Genomic DNA, 17,294 nt, shown 5'->3' on the forward strand with positions numbered 1-17,294 from the left:
CAGTAAAAAGTCTGGGCACCAAGGCTTGGGTGAGCGTCTCTGGTTGGCAATACTCTATGTGTGTTGTCATATGTCATGGCTGGAAGGAGCTGGCACTGTCCATAACCCCATAGGGAGAGAACAATGGAATCCCCACATTTGGATCCTTCTGGTCTCTGCCTTATGTGTCTCTTCCCTTGGCTGATTTTAATCTGTAGCCTTTCTCTGTAATAACCTGTAGCCATGAGTACAGTTGCTTTCAGTGAGTTCTGTGGGTCCTTCTAGTGAATTATTGAGACTGAGGGTGGTTTGGGGAATCCCCCAAACTTGCAATCAATGTCAGTCTCAAGGGTAGTCCTGTGTTTGGACTGCAGGGAACAGTGGCCTAAACTCAGTGACATCAGAAGTGGGATTCTCTAGAATGACCCTGACTCACTGAAGCATGTGGTTTGGAAAGAGGAAGGTTGAAAGGGTGGGGGTTGGTAAACTTTGGGTTCCTGCACGACTACCTAGTCACCCATGGCATGACACTGCAGCTACACTGTGATCGGTTACTGGGACAAAAGTTACCGATGGAATCTAGAAATGACGGATTTAACTCCTGAGTAGTTGGTTCACTGAATGCATAAGGAAATGCAAAGGAACAAGAAACAATCTCTTGGTTATTGTTTTCCACGATAGCTAAAATGAAAGCAAGGAAGAGTGTTGGGGTCGCTCTTACTGGGCCAGGCTTGAACTCCAGCCAGGCTGAGTTATAGCTGCTAGCCTTGGGGCCACGACCAATGGTTAAAATTATGCTGAAACAACAGATAGCAAAGATAGACTGATTTGTAGTAGAATGAGGAAAGATTAAGAGGGGAGTTTAAAGGACTCATCCCAGGAAGGTGGAAATCTTTAAATGGTAGTTAAGAAATGGGATGAAGGGCTTTCCTGGTGGCAAAGTGGTTTAAAATCCACCTGCCAGTGCAGGGGACACAGGTTCGAGCCCTGGTCTGGGAAGATCCCACATGCTGCGGAGCAACTAAGCCCGTGCGCCACAACTACTGAGCCTGCACTCTAGAGCCCACAAGCCACAACTACTGAGTCCATGTGCCACAGCTACTGAAGCCCACGTGCCTAGAGCCCGTGCTCCGCAACAAGAGAAGCCACCACAATAAGAAGCCCACACACCTCAACAAAGAGTAGCCCCTCCTCACCGCAACTAGACAAAGCCCACGCGCAGCAACGAGGACCCAACGCAGCCAAAAATAAATAAATAAATAGATAAATTTATTTTAAAAAAAAGAAATGGGGGCTTCCCTGGTGGCGCAGTGGTTGAGAGTCGGCCTGCCAATGCAGGGCACACGGGTTCGAGCCCTGGTCTGGGAAGATCCCACATGCCACGGAGCAGCTAGGCCCGTGAGCCACAATTACTGAGCCTGCGCGCCTGGAGCCTGTGCTCCGCAACAAGAGAGGCCGCGATAGTGAGAGGCCCGCGCACCGCGATGAAGAGTGGCCCCCGCTTGCCACAACTAGAGAAAGCCCTCGCACAGAGACGAAGACCCAACACAGCCAAAAATAATAAATAAATAAATAAATAAAGTAAACAATGCGTTTAAAAAAATACATTAAAAAAAAAAAAGACTAAAGTTTAAAAAAAAAAAAAAAGAAATGGGATGAATAAAGTGGACATTGGTGAGGTCAAAAGAAAGATCTTTTAAAAAATTGAAGTATAGTTGATGTACAACATTATGTAAAGTTACAGGTGTATAATATAGTGATTCACAATTTTTAAAGGTTATACTCCATTTATAGTTATTATAAAATATTGGTTATATTCCCCGTGTTGTACAATATATCCTTGTAGCTTATTTTATACCTAATAGTTTGTACCTCTTAATCTCCTACCCCTATATTGCCCCTCCCCCCTTCCCTCTCCCCACTGGTAATCACTAGCTTGTTCTCTATATCTGTGAGTCTGCTTATTTTTTGTTATATTCACTAGTTTGTTGTATTTTTCAGATTTGACACATAAGTGATATCATACAGTATTTGTTTTTCTCTGTCTGACTCATTTCACTTAGCATAATGCCTTCCAAGTCCATCCACATTGCTACAAATGGCAAAATTTCATTCTTTTTTATGGCTGTGTAGTACTCCTGTGTGTGTGTGTATCCATTCATCTGTTGATGAAAAAACAAAGGTCTTAATTCTTTTGGAATTTGGGTGGACCAATGGGAGCCCCTGCTGGTCCAGCAACACTGAGGGGCCCTAAATAGATCTGCTTTAGTCACCATAGTTTGGAGGAATTTAAAAAGCCAGAAGGCAAAGATGACAATGAGAAACCTTACTTCAGATGCCTGAGACCCTCACAGTCTAATAAGGGCTTCTGGAAAAGCCTGAGTCCCTCCGCCCCACCCCTGGGTGGGGACTCACAGCCACGTGTGTGGGGAAAATGGTCAGCAGCTAGAGAAGAGACTTTTCTGGGACTCCTTGACATCAAGGCCCCATACACTGTGGTTCCAAAACCTGTTGGTGAGTCATAACGGGGGCTACAGTTAGATTGGGAGGATATGGCAATGTAACAGTTGATGGAATTAAGGTGAAAATTTGGATAAAAATTGTAAGGTTTGAACAGACTTTATGTGAAGTGGTTTTGTCCCCTTTACCTGAATGTATTTAGGGGATGGATATTGCGTCTTCCCTTAGCTAGCATTGTAAAACAGAAGGCATGAAATTCTGCCCTTCTTCCAATATGACTGGCCATGCTGAAGAAGAACCAATAAATTTGCCTGAGTCCACACAGGTTGTTAGTGTGAAACGGTGTGGAATACCTAGTGGACAGAAGGAGATTACCACTTTAATTAATGCCCCGTTAGAAGCTACAGTCCTGGTGTGGACAGTTGTCTGTACAACAGCCTTGTGTACAGTGCAGACTTGGGCTATAGCAAAATACCACCCAACAATGACCACTGGGATTTAGGACCAGAAAATTTCCATTTGAGAGACAATTACTAGCTTGCTATTGGACATTAATTGAAACTGTGCCTATGACTAAAGGATATAAAATAATCTCAAACCTGAACTACCCACAATGTCTTGGGTAATGTTAAAGAAGCACTCCAGTGGGGAGGGCAGAGCCCAGAAGAGTTTCATAACAAAATGGAAATGGTTTATATGGGAACATGCTACCAGGGGGATGCAAGGAGATACTCACCAGCAGGTAGTCTCTTCCCCCCCGCCAGGGCCAACTACGGAAGAACCCCAAGAGCTGCTGGATCCTATAGCCACTTGGGCCACGTGGGCAGCCTCTTGTGCAGCTCTCTATTGGCCAACAAAGAGCTTCCAAGATGACAAGTGGCAGTTTCAAGATGAACAGATATCATCCTGTTTGGAAGACCACCACTCTGACTGAAGAAAGTAAAATCAATCCAGCCTAGTAGGCTGAACTGTGTGATGTTTGACCCTGTGTTTGAGTTTTTACCAACTCATGGGTGGTGTTTAATGGCCTGGCCATTGGGTCATGCAGAAGGGCAACTGCCTGCTCATCACAACGTCTGGCCGAGGAGTCTCTCTCCTCTTGTCTGCAGCTGATCCTGCTAGCTATGCTCTGTACCCCTCGTGCCCCACCTCCGCATGGCCTCACTCCATCTCTCTGTGGCTTCACCGTGCTTTCTGAGGGCTGCCCAGCACCTATTCACCCAGCTGCTAGTAGCAGAGCCTGATTTTGTCTGTAGACCCCTCCGCCCTCACCCTCTGTCCATGTCATCTGGGTTAGGCTGACTCCACCCTCAGCCCCAGGTGACCCAGGCCTCGCCAGTCCACCACATTGCCAGGGGAGATGGGCTCAGGAGTGGACACTCAACCAAAGTCAGGCCAATCTGAATCAAGAGACTCAATTCTCAGACTTTTGTTGAAGCCATTAGGTGAGCAAGGTCATTGTTTGTTGGAATTAAGCCTGGGAGAATGGGAGGCCAGAACTGCTGCAGCCACTTTGCCACTAGGAGAGGAGGGCCTTTTGGACAATAAAGCCAATCACAGAGGCCAGAGAGCAAAGCCTGAGGCCTGGGGTTGTTTACGCCTGAATCCAGCTATACCTGAAGTAAGCCCTATCCCTCAAGTTTTCAGTTACAAGAAGCCATTAAAGCTTTCTGGCTTAGTCTGTTTGGCCTCCGAGCCCTCACAGAATCCATCAGGACAATCATATTTTAAAGTGACACATGAGGGACTTCCCTGGTGGTCCAGTGGTAAAGAATCCACCTTACAGCGTAGTGGATGCGGGTTCGATCCCTGGTAAGGAACTAAGATCCCACATGCCGCGGTGCAGCTGAGCTGTGTGCCACAGCTACTGAGCACTCACGCCTCAGCTAGAGCCCAAGTGCCACAAACTACAGAGCCCACGCTCCCTGCAGCCTGTGCGCCACTAGAGAAGAGAAACTTCTCAACTAGAGAAGAGGAAAAAACCTGCACGCCACAACTAGAGAGAAGTTCGCGCACCACAATGAAAGATCCCGCATGCCTCAACGAAGATCCCGCCTACTGAGACCCGACGCAGCCAAAAATAATAAATAAATCTTTTTAAAAATAAATAAAGTGACACATGAAAGACACAAAGAAATATTTCTCTTTAAAAAAAAATCTTCAGCGATGGCCTACAGCTCCCCCTAGTGGGTAACATTGTTTTTCAGCGTCTGGATAATACGCCACCAGGTTTCCCAAAAGTCTGTATATATCTAAGTTAATTTAGAACATCTTTCCTAGTTCAAAACATATATAATTGCTGCTATTGACAATCCTGATCACAGCGCTTTCCCATAATACTTTGTAGTTCAGAACTATAATCCTGAACGAAACATGTCCCAAAATCGTACAGTGAATTTAGAATGTGCTAGACCATTAGGAATCGTATTTTATAACTACTGAAAAAAGAGAAGAATAAGAGGACAGGATAAAAGTAGCAGAAAACTACAATGCGGTAGAATTTTAATATCCAGACAAGGATAACTTCATCAGCTTCTGCTTTCAAGGACTGTCTCACACCCCACCTCTCTTTTCGCTCCATATCCCATGGAAATGATCAAAGAGAGAAACATTACAAGAAAAAATAAAAAATCTGTTCCCGCAAACAAAAAACTGGGGAGAATGCCATCAACCGAACTGAAGATTTGAGGGGTTTGAGGTCCACCGCTGAGGCGCCCGGTGGCTGGTCCAGTCCCTGCAGGGAAATGTGCCCTTTGCCTCCTCTCCACTCACACAGCACCCAGCCGACAGCCCTCCGCTGTGCTAAGGTGGTCCTGCGGAGGGGAGAGGGTCCCACGGGGGAAGCACAAGATGATTTGTGCAAATACCCGGGGAGCCTCTATCCCTGCCCACTTCCACCCAAGCGTAAGTGTGAACAGCCAACAGAGAATCACCGCATCAGCATCCTGATAAAGGCAGGGCAGTCTGGAAAATAACGGTCCCCAGCGGAACAGAGGAAATACAAAAGTACTTAAAATATTCAAATTAATGTCCTCAAAATTATGTATGACAGAATATCGCATTCATAAAAAAAAAAACACCTGGTACACGAAATGTGGTATATACGTACAGTGGGATATTATTCAGCCATAAGAAGGAATGAAATTTCAATATATGCTATAACATGGGTGGGCCCTGAAAACATTATGCTAGGTGAAATAAGCCAGATACAGAAGGACAGATATTGTACGATTCTACCCATATGAGGTACTAGAATAGGCAAATATACAGAGACAGAAAGTAGAATGGAGGTGACCAGCGGATAGAGGAAGGGGAGAGGGGAACTTAGTGTTTAATGGGTACAGAATTTTTGTTGGCAATCATGAAAAAATTTTGAGTATAGATAGTGGTGACGGGTATACAAAATTGTGAATGTACTTAATGTCACTGAACTATACATTTTAAAAATGGTTAGGGATTTCCCTGGTGGCACAGTGGTCAAGAATCCACCTGCCAATGCAGGGCACACTGTTTCAAGCCCTGGTCCAGGAAGATCCCACATGCTGTGGAGCAACTAGGCCCGCGAGCCACAACTACTGAGCCCACGTGCTGCAACTACTGAAGCCCACGGACTCTAGGGCCTGCGTGCTGCAACTACTGGAGCCTGCGTGCCTAGAGCCTGTGCTCCGCAACACAAGAAGCCACTGCAATGAGAAGCCCGTGGACCGCAACGAAGAGTAGCCCCGACTCGCCACAACTAGAGAAAGCCCACCTGCAGCAAGAAGACCCAATGCAGCCCAAAATAAATAAATAAATAAATAAATTTTTTTAATGGTTAAAATAGTAAATTTTAGGTTATGTATATTTCACTACGATAAAAAATACCCTACCCAAACCAACCTGTTATAGAAAAAGGAGCAATCAGGGACTTCCCTGGTGGTCCAGTGGTTAGGACTCTGTGCTTCCACTGTAGGGGGCACGGGTTCCATCCCTGGTCAGAAACTAGGATTCCACATGCCACGTGACATGGCCAGAAAAAAAAAAAGATACATTAAAAAAAAAAAAGAAAAAGGGTCAATCAGAGAAAAAGTGTTCTTAGAGATTTAGAATATAATGGCAAAAATAAAAAACTCAATAGAAGCAGAAAATAATGGAATGGCCACTGCTTTAAAAATCTTGTCATTTAGAAGGCAGGCTAAGGAACTCTCAGAATATTTTTGAGAACTCTGGCTTTATAATTATTTCCATCCTTAGTAAGTCCTATTTCCAAAGACGTCTGTGGTGCAAATTTAAAAACTCAGACCTGCCAACGCAAAAGCAGTGTTCACTCCACAGTGCAATGAAAACAGCCCTTGCACCTCACCTCAAGACTGAGTCGCAAGGTTTAGGGTCCCAAGGAGAAGAAAGGGAAGGCATAGGGGCAAACCTGGCTAAGAGAGAGCGCTTAATTTTTCCTCTTAAGGAAGCAAAGCCCAACTCTTCAGGCCCTGCAGGATATAAAAGGCGAAGAGAAAAAAGAAAAGTCAGGCCCACATGTTCTTGTTTTCCCTTTTTGGTTTGGAATTGGGGAGTGTTGGCATGGTGGAACCATCCAGGTGGGTATGGGGGCAGCTCATGGAACAGACTGGGAGACACTTCAAACCAGGAGAAGACCCTTAGGTAGCTGCACCCAACAGGGATTTGCGTAAGAGTGCAGAAGACGCAGAGGAAGGACGGAAGAGAGAAGAGCCTCGAGATGCAGTGTGATGCAAGGGATCCAGGGCTCCCAGCTCGACACAGTGAGGGGATGCCAATCTGCTGAGAGGCCACCGAGCCAGCTGAGGGCTTGGATGGAAGAGAGGAGTCATTGGTGGCCACGGGCATGGAGGGTCAGAAGCAGTGGATGTCATGACATGCCCGAGGCCAGGTGGGACCTGTTGCCCCAAGCATACACCAGCCCAGAGGCCAGCCCAGCCCAGCTTGGGTAAGAAACCAGCTGAGAACGGCACAAGGATAGCCCCCCTCTCCCACCATGCCTGGATGCCACCTGATGAGATGAGAAGGGGAAGGACAGCCCTGTTGAGAAGATGAACTTGGAAATGACTGTGTATCTACTTCAAAGACAGCATCTAATCTGGAGGAGACAGAGATTCCGTTAACTATCAGGTTAATGTCTTTTCTCCTGCTGCCGGCAGGGGAAAGGAAGGAAGAGCAGTCACAGACATGAAGCGTTTCCATCATGTGCACATCTGAGTGTGTGTGTAAATTTACAACCCTGCTACATAAACATGAATCAGAGTTGAGAACACAGTAAATGATAAAACACGATAAACAAGAAACAATGGTGAGAGAGGAAACCAGCAAAACATGTGGTTAAGTCTTAAGTACTGTTCCAAATTTTTGAGAAACTTAATGCAACTGATTAGAAAGAATCATAAAAACAGAAAAGACATTTAAAAAAATAAAAGACAGTATTTTTAAAAATCTGGAACTAAAATTCTAGAATCTAGATTCTTTTCAACTTTCTGACTGAGTGGGGCGGATGGTGGTGAGTAGAGAGGAAGAAGAAAAGTTTCCAAAGCAAGCCAAATGAAAAAGCAAAATAAAATATCACCTCACGCCTGTTAGAATGGCTCTTATTTAAAAAAGACAAGAAATAACAAGTGTTGGTAAGGACGTGGAGAAAAGGGAATGGTTGTGCGCTATTGGTGGGAATGTAAATTGGTGCAGGCACTGTGGAAAACAGTAAGGAGGTTCCTCAAAAAATGAAAAATAGAACTACGTAAAATCCAGTAATCCACTTACAGGTATCTAGCTGAAAGAAATGAAATCACTATCCAAAGTGATACCTACACCCCCATGTTCATAGCAGCATTGTTTACAATAACCAAGACATGGAAGCAACCTAAGTGTCCATCGACAGATGAATGGATAAAGAAGATGTGGCACATACATACAATGGAATATTACTCAGCTGTAAAATTTGAAGGAAATTCTGCCATTTGCAGCAACATGGATGAACCTTGAGGGCATTATGCTAAGTGAAATAAATCAAAGACAAATACTTTTATGATCTCATATGTGGAATTTTTAAAAAACCTGAACTGGGGTGGTGGGGGGGTATTTAAAAAAACAAAACAAAACATGAACTTATAAATACAAAGAACAGATTGGTGGTTGCCAGAGGTCGGGGGGTGGGGAGTGGGAAAAATGGGTGAAGGTGGTCAAAAGGTATAAACTTCCAGTTATAAGATAAATAAGTCCTGGGGGTGTAATGCACAACACGGTGACTAAAGTTAACAATACTATATTGTATATTTGAAAGTTTCTAAGAGAGTAGATCTTAAAAATTCTCACCACAAGAAAAAAATTTGTTATTATGTGTGTTGATGGCTGTTAACTAAACTTATTGTGGTAATCATTTTTCAGTATGTACATATATCAAATCACTATGTTGTATACCTAAAGCTAATAAAATGTTATATGTTGATTATATCTTAAGTTTTTTAAAAAAAGCCAAACTGAAAAAAAAAAAAAAAAGCCAAACTGGTCTATGGTGAGAGGAACAAGTGCTTCCCCGGGGCCGGGGATGGGAGAGAACTGAATGGAAGCGGCCACAAGAGAACCTTTTTTTTTTAAATTTATTTTATTGAAGAATAGTTGATTTACAATGTTATGTTTATTTCTGCTGTACAGCAAAGTTGTACATATATATATTCTTTTTCATATCGTTTTCCATTATGGTTTATCACAGGATATTTTTTTTTTAAGATTTTTTTGAGGTGGACCATTCTTAAAGTCTTAATTGAATTTGTTACCATATTGCTTTTGTTTTATGTTTTGGTTTTTTGGCCCCAAGGCCTGTGGGATCTTAGCTCCCCAAACAGGGATCGAACCCGCACCCCCCTACATTGGAAGGCGAAGTCTTAACCACTGGACCACCAGGGAAGTCCCTATCACAGGATATTGAATATAGTTCCCTGTCCTGTACTGTACAGTCGGACCTTGTTGTTTATCCATTCTATGTATAATGGTTTGCATCTGCTAATCCCAAACTCCCCCTCCATCCCGCCCCCACTCCCACAAGAGAACTTTTTGAGGTGATGAGAAGCTTCTATATCTTGATTGGGTTGGTGGTTACAGGGGTGTACACGTTTGTCATAACCCTATCAAACTGTACGTTTAATATAGGTGCATTTATTGTTTGTGAATTATACCTCTTTCCCAGCCTTTTCCAGCTTCTAGAGCTGCACTCCTCGGGTTCCTTAACTCACGGCGTCTTCATCCATCTTCAAAGTCAGCAGCTACTGTCTTGCTTCAGTCCACCATTGCCTTCTTCTGTCTCAAATTTCCCTCTGCCTCCCTCTTTTTTTTTTTTTTTTTAATTAATTAATTTATTTTTGGCTGTGTTGGGTCTTCGTTTCTGTGCGAGGGCTTCCTCTAGTTGCGGCAAGCGGGGGCCACTCTTCATCGCGGTGCGCGGGCCTTTCACTATCGCGGCCTCTCTTGTTGCGGAGCACAGGCTACAGACGCGCAGGCTCAGTAGGTGTGGGTCACGGGCCTAGTTGCTCCGCGGCATGTGGAATCTTCCCAGACCAGGGCTCGAACCCGTGTCCCCTGCATTGGTAGGCAGATTCTCAACCACTGCGCCACCAGGGAAGCCCCGCGAAGCCCCCCCCCCCCGCCCCGCCCCGCCCCGCCTCCTTCTTATAAGGACATTCGTGATGGGATTTAGGGCCCACTCAGATAATCCAGAATAATCTCCCCATCACAAGATCCTTACCTTTATATACATTCAAACAGAAGAACACTCTTCAAGGAAATGAGGTAAGTCTATATGGAAAAACATGGGAAAATGAGGTAAATCTATATTTAAGAACATGAGAAAATGCCCAAGGTATATTACAAAGAGAAAAATAGACATTAACAAGCAGCAACAAGTTAAAAGATATAAACGAAGACCCTACAAAAGCAATTAAAAGACAAAATACCTTCTAATAAACTTAGCAAAAACCATATCATACCTACATTAAAGAAAAGTTAAAAACACTCCAGGATGCAAAAGTACACTTGAACAAATCAACATATATGTCATATTCTTGCATAGGGAGTTTCAACATCGTAAAATATGAATGTTCCATAAATTAATTTATAAATTTAACACGGTAACAATGAAAGTACTAATTCTTTGGGGAAAAAACTTAGACGAAGTGATTATAAAGACTATATAAAAAATAAATGCATAAGAATAGCCAGGAAAATTCTGTAAAAGAAGAGCAATGAGACGGGGGTGGAAGTAGCTCTCTTCGTTATTTAAAAATATTATAATATTTCAGTAATGAAAACAGTATGGTGCTGGTTCATATTAGGCAGACTGACCAATGGAAGAGAAGAGAAAGCCCAGAAATAGATGCAAATACATTCAGGAATGTTCTTTATGATTAATATGGGGGAAAGCTGAATTATTCAATGAATAATAATAAGGCAATGAGAGCCAGCCAGAAGGAAAGTTGGATCCATTACTGATGCCTAACATCAGGATAAATTCCAAATGGGTCATCAAAGGTGAAACTATAAGTCCTTAAAGAAAACATTGGAGAATTCATTTATAACCTTGGCAAGGCAAAGACTTTTAAGACAATGACTTAGTATCCAAACAGCATTAACAAAAAAACACACTTAAAAAGGTGCTTGGCAAAAACACACCCAGGTTATAAGCAACCACTAAACATATAGACTGGGAAAAATATTTTTTTTTGCAAATTGTATCACAAATGTGTAATTAACCCAACATTTAAAGAGCTCTAAAAAATTATGAGAAAAAGACCAATAACACAATAGAAAAGTGAGCAAAGGATATAAACTATCAATTCACAGAAAGTGATATTCAAATGGCTTACAAACATGAAAATATATTCAGCCTCACTCATACGAGAAATGCCAATTTAAACCACACTGAGATATTTTTATGCCTTTTTTTTCAAATAGCAGATTGAAAAATTTTAAAACATACTCTGTATCCAGGCTGTGGGCAAAAAGACACTCTATTTATTGCTAGTAAATTGGTATAATCCCTGTAGGGGACAATTTGGCAACACCTATCCAATTCACAGTGCATGGACCCTTTGATTTTGCAATTTACCCTACCAGTGTGCTTGCACACACAGCAGAATGAGGTCTGGACAGGGTTATTTTTTGGAGCAGTGCTAGTAATAGCAAGATTAACTGGTCAGCCAAGTTACAGTATCTTCATTCAATGGAATATTATGCAGCTATAATAAGCTCTCTATGAAACAAAAAATGGAAAGTCCTCCAAGATCTAGCATTAAAATAAAATATCAAGGTACAGAACAGTGATATCTTTTATGAAAATAAGGGAACTATACGAAAATATGTTTTTATTTGCTTGTGTATGCAGAAGGGCCTCCAGAGGATACACAAGAATCTAACAATGGTTGCCTCTTTGGGGCAGTGAGATTCCAGGAGACAAGGGTGAGAGGGAGACTTTCATTGTACTCTTTTTTATCTATTTTATGTTTTAAATTTTTTATTTTATTTATTATTATTTTTTTGGCCATGCCTTGTGGCCCGTGGGATCCTATTTCCCGGACCAGGAACTGAACCCGGGCCCTCCCCAGTGAAAGCGCGGAGTCCCAACCACTGGATCGCCAGGGAATTCCTTATTTTAATTTTTAAACAGGTAAGTGTATTATCTTTTATTAAAAATATAAAATAAAACCTTTTTAAGGAGTGAAGCAGATTGTAAAGCAGTACATAGAATGATTTGTTTTCTCATATACGCATTTTTAAAAGCTATTAACATCGGTTATCATTGCAAGACTTTCATTTTTTACTTACACATTTTTGTATGCTTTCACTTGTACAAGAAACATGCATTATCAGAAATAACAAAAGTGGTGATTTTAAATTTATTTTCTATTTGAATAGGGAAAAATGATATATTTGTACGTTCCCTCCTCTCTATTCTTTAACTATTACAACCGCAGTTGAATGGAATCCTGGCTTTCACGTTCTATTGTTTTAGATTCAGTGTTCTTTTCAAACTCAACTGGAATTATTTTTTAAGACTTAGACTCCCCCAGGCTACTCTGAGATTCAGGCCAGATTGGTTTCAAAAGCCCTTTTGCCTCATTTAAATTTAAGGAATTTTTTTTTTTTTTTGTCTGCTCCTGCAGTGACTCCACAAACAGAGGCTTCTAATTCCTTCTGTCAGCCCCAAATTTAATGACCTTATGGGAGGCGGGGGAAGGACTAAAAATCCCAGAAGAAAGACATTTTACCTTGCCCTCTAACGAAGGAGAACCAAGACCTGCCAGAGGGGTGCTCCACCTGTAGCTGCGGTTATTTATAGAGTTGGATTTAAATGTAATTCTGCCCTCTGGTAACTCCAGCAGAACAGCTACTTTAAAAGCTGGCCCCGCCCCTTTGTGTAAGAGGATATTTTGCTTTGGTACTTTACAGATTGAATACAAATTTAGCTGGCAACAGACGAGAAACATAAACAAACTCTGGTATGGGTCTCTGGAAGGGAGGGTTAAGTCTGGCTGTGTAATCCTGGCATGAGGACCAGCACGGATTTAAAATATTCTGTCCTCCTCCCCAAATATAAATTGGTCAGACTCTGTGGAAAACAGTGTGGCAATTCCAAAAAAAAAAAAAAATTTAAACATAAAATTATCACCTGATCCAGCAATTCCACTTCTAGATATATACCCAAAAGAATTGAAAGCAGGGACTGGAACAGGTATTTGTACACCCATGTTCATAGCAGCATTATTTACAATAGTCAAAAGGTGGAAGTAAACCAAATGTCCAGGGAGGGATGAATGGATAAACAAAATGTGGTCTATGCATATAATGAAATATTATTCAGCCTTAAAAATGAAGGAAATTTTGATACATGCTATAACATGGTTAAAATTTGAGTACATTATGCTAAGTGAAATAAGCCAGTCACAAAAGGACAAATACTGTATGATTCCACTTACATGAGGCACCCAGAGTAGTCAAATTCATAGAGACAAAAAGTAGAACTGTGGTTTATGGAGGCTCCTTAAAAAACTAAAAATAGAACTACCATATGACCCAGCAATCCCACTACTGGGCATATACCCAAAGAAAACCATAATTCAAAAAGACACATGCACCCCCATGTTCACTGCAGCACTATTTACAATAGCCAGGTCACAGAAGCAACCTAAATGCCCATCAACAGATGAATGGATAAAGAAGATGTGGTACATATATACAATGGAATATTACTCAGCCATAAAAAGGAATGAAATTGGGTCATTTGTAGAGACGTGGATGGACCTAGAGACTGTCATACAGAGTGAAGTAAGTCCGAAAGAGAAAAACAAATATCATATATTAACACATATGTGGAATCTAGAAAAATGGTACAGATAAACCGGTTTGCAAGGCAGAAATAGAGACACAGACATAGAGAACAAATGTATGGACACCAAGGGGGAAAAGCCGGGGTGGGGGTGGGATGGTGAGATGAATTGGGAGATTGGGATTGACATATATATACTAATATGTATAAAATAGATAACTAATGAGAACCTGCTATATAGCACAGGGAACTCTACTTCACTTTGCTGTACAGTAGAAACTAACATAACATTGTAAAACAACTATACCCCAATAAAAAAAAAAAAAGGAGATTATGGAGTAAGCCAAATCACTCTCCGGGCCTCAGTCTTATCATCTGTGAAATGGAAGTGTTGGGTGGAGAATCCATGATTCCTAGAGTTGTTGTGTTAGAAGAGGAGAGACTTGGGGGAATTAACCCTTATGGAAAGTAAGAAGCCCAGGACTATATAAATAAACATTGATACCTACTAGGTTTTGAGACTCTACTACAGGTCAGACATAAACATTTTTTATGAACATTTTTTTTAAATTTAAATTATCAAATATTTCAAACATACAGAAAAATCCTTAAATATAGTGATTGTGTCCACCTGCATGAGATCTTAACTCTTTATTCACTGCTGTATCCCCAGAGCCTAGAACAGTGCCTGGGACATAGTAGAAACTCAGTGAGGTTTTTTTTTAATGAATAAATGACTCCTTATGTCTCTTCATATACAAATAAATGTTAGTTCCTCTAGGGTAATTCCTACAAGTGGAATTGCTTCAACTCTAATAAGTTAATTGCCAAACAGCCCACCAATTTACACCCTCGTCACAAATATGTAGGTTTTGTGTTTGCTCAGATTCATACCAACGTTTGATATTATCACGCTTTCTTATTTTTGCCAATCTGATGGAGATGTTAATGGTATCTCACTGTTTTATTTTGCATTTCCTTGATTATTAGTGAGGTTGGGCATTTTTCCTTAGGCTTTTCTTATGACTTGCCTGTTCCTTGCCTATGCGCATTTTTCTACTGGGTTACCTCTTATCGTATCCAATATATATTTTGGATACTAACTCTTTGTTAATGTTTTGCAAATATCTTCTTATTGGTGGCTCATGTTTTCTCTTTGTGATGATTTTTTGACCAGAAATTTTAATTTTAATATTTTCAAATTTATGAATATTTTCCTTTATGGTTTGTACTTTATGTGTTTTGTTTAAGAAATTCTTTCCTACTCTGAATTGATAAAGACATTCTCTTTTTATCTAAAAATTTTTTATTAACTCTTATTGGGAAATAATTTCAAATTTACAAAATGCTGCAAAGATAAAAATAGTACAGAGAACAGTCATATACCCTTTACCCAGATAGTGTTAACATTTAATCACATTTGTTTATCATTTAATAAATATAATATACAACATATAGTATGTAATATATATGATATAAAACATGTACATATATTTTTTCTGATCTATTTGAGGGTAAGTTGCATACATTATGGTGCTTTACAGCTAAATACTTCAGTGTGTATTTCCTACAAATAGGGATAGTACAGTTCAAAATTTACATTGATAAAATACTTTTATCAAATCTCCCATTCATATCCCAGTTTCGTCAGTTGACAAATTTGATGTTGATACACCTTATAGCATTTTTATAATCCTATGAACTCTATAACCATATAGCAGTTTTTAAAACCCTTTGTACAGGCTCCGAACTAGAGGCAGGTATTGCATTTATTTGTCATATCTTTCTAGCTTCCTTTAATCTGGAACATTTCCTCAACCTTTTTGTCTTTTATGATATTGACATTTTTGAAGAATACAGGCCCCTCCCTTCTTTTTAGAAGAATGTTCCTCATTTTGTGTTTATCTGCTGTTTCCTTGAGATTAGATTGATGAAATGCACTCTCGGCTGGAACATACATAGATGAATATTGTGCAGTATTGCATCTGTGCAGTATTACGAAGATGTAGTATTGTATCTTTCTCAGGTTATGATGTCTGGAGGTACACAATGTCTATCTGCCCCTCATAGGTTAACCAACGCTGGTCAAAGTGTTGTCCAATTTCTCCACTGTATAATTACTGCTTTTTATTTTTTTGCTCCCCCAAACTCATAAGCAATCTGTATGGAGACACCTTAAGACATGCAAATACTCTGGGGACTTCCCTGGTGGTCCAGTGGTTAAGATTGGAGGCTCCCAGTGCAGGGGGTCCAGGTTCGATCCCTGGTCGGGGAACTAGATGCCGCTGGCAGCAATGCAGGCAATGAAGATCCCTGTGCCGCAACGAAGACCCCACGCAGCCAAACAAATAAATACATATTTCAAAAAAAAAAAAAAGACATGCAAATATCCTGCTCCTCATCAAAATTTCTTCCTAGCTTTAGCATCCACTGATGATTCTTTCTTGATCCAATCTTTGTCATGATAGTTGGAAAATGATTCATTTAAAGTTTAAAATTGTGTTTTTATGTATGTTTTTAACCTGGAATTGATTTTCTATAGTGTGAGATAGGGATCAAATTCTATCTCCTCCCTCCCCCTCCTGTATGGCTAACTCATCAGCTCCATTTGTGGAAAAGCTCATTCTTACCCCACTGATAAGAAATGTCCACTCCTTCATACATCAAATTTCCATTTTTGCTGGGTTTGTTTCAGTAGTCTCTATTCTGTCCAATTGGTTGTTTATCCCTGCACCGATACTACAGTGTTTTAGTTATTATAGTTTTGTAATAAATTTTGATATATAGTAAGGCAAGTATCCCATTATATTCTTCTTTAAAATTGTCTTATCCATTTTTGTCATCCTGGCAATTATATTCATTGTCACAGATAATTTCCACAACAATCTTGAGAGAGATTAAGAAACTTTCCCAAGGTCACAAGGCCAATAAGGAGGAATTTGAACCCAGGTCTGCCCAAGGTCAGAGTTCTTTCCATTTCTTCCTGGGGTTCTGCCTACCCAAAGCCAAAGGGATGCTTACCTAGGCATGGAGAAGTGGAGGTCAGAGAATCAAGTGTGGGCAGGTGAGAGAAGGCAGCTATCAGACTGGGTTTGGGTTTGGTCTCTGGGTGTAGACTTTGCCAGCCAAGGGACTTGGTTCTGACTCGGCTGGCAGAACTGGAAACAAGATTGGAGGAAATGGGACCCCAGGACTGATCACCCACAGGTGTCCATGGGCACATCTTGCTGCTTCCCAGGCTGAGCAGGGTAATGTGGCAGCAGCCTGAAAGGGGGACCTGCGGCTGCTTTTATGCTGGGGGTTATGGTGGGGGGCTTGGGACGCAGGGAGGGGAAAGAATCTGGCTGGCTGCCTGGAAGCTAGGACAGAGCCCACCCCAGGGAGCCCCATCCTCCACCAGCCCCTCCCTGCCTGCTTAAGAGACCCTAATCAGCTTGGGGAGATTAAGGGCTCTGGACGGCTCTTCCCACACCCCCGCCCTGGGCCCTGGAGAAGGAGACCCGTGGGAGGGCGTCAGAAGGATCGGCCCTGTGACCCC

This window comes from Balaenoptera musculus, chromosome 20 (assembly GCF_009873245.2).
Source record: "Balaenoptera musculus isolate JJ_BM4_2016_0621 chromosome 20, mBalMus1.pri.v3, whole genome shotgun sequence".
Taxonomy (NCBI): Eukaryota; Metazoa; Chordata; class Mammalia; order Artiodactyla; family Balaenopteridae; genus Balaenoptera; species Balaenoptera musculus.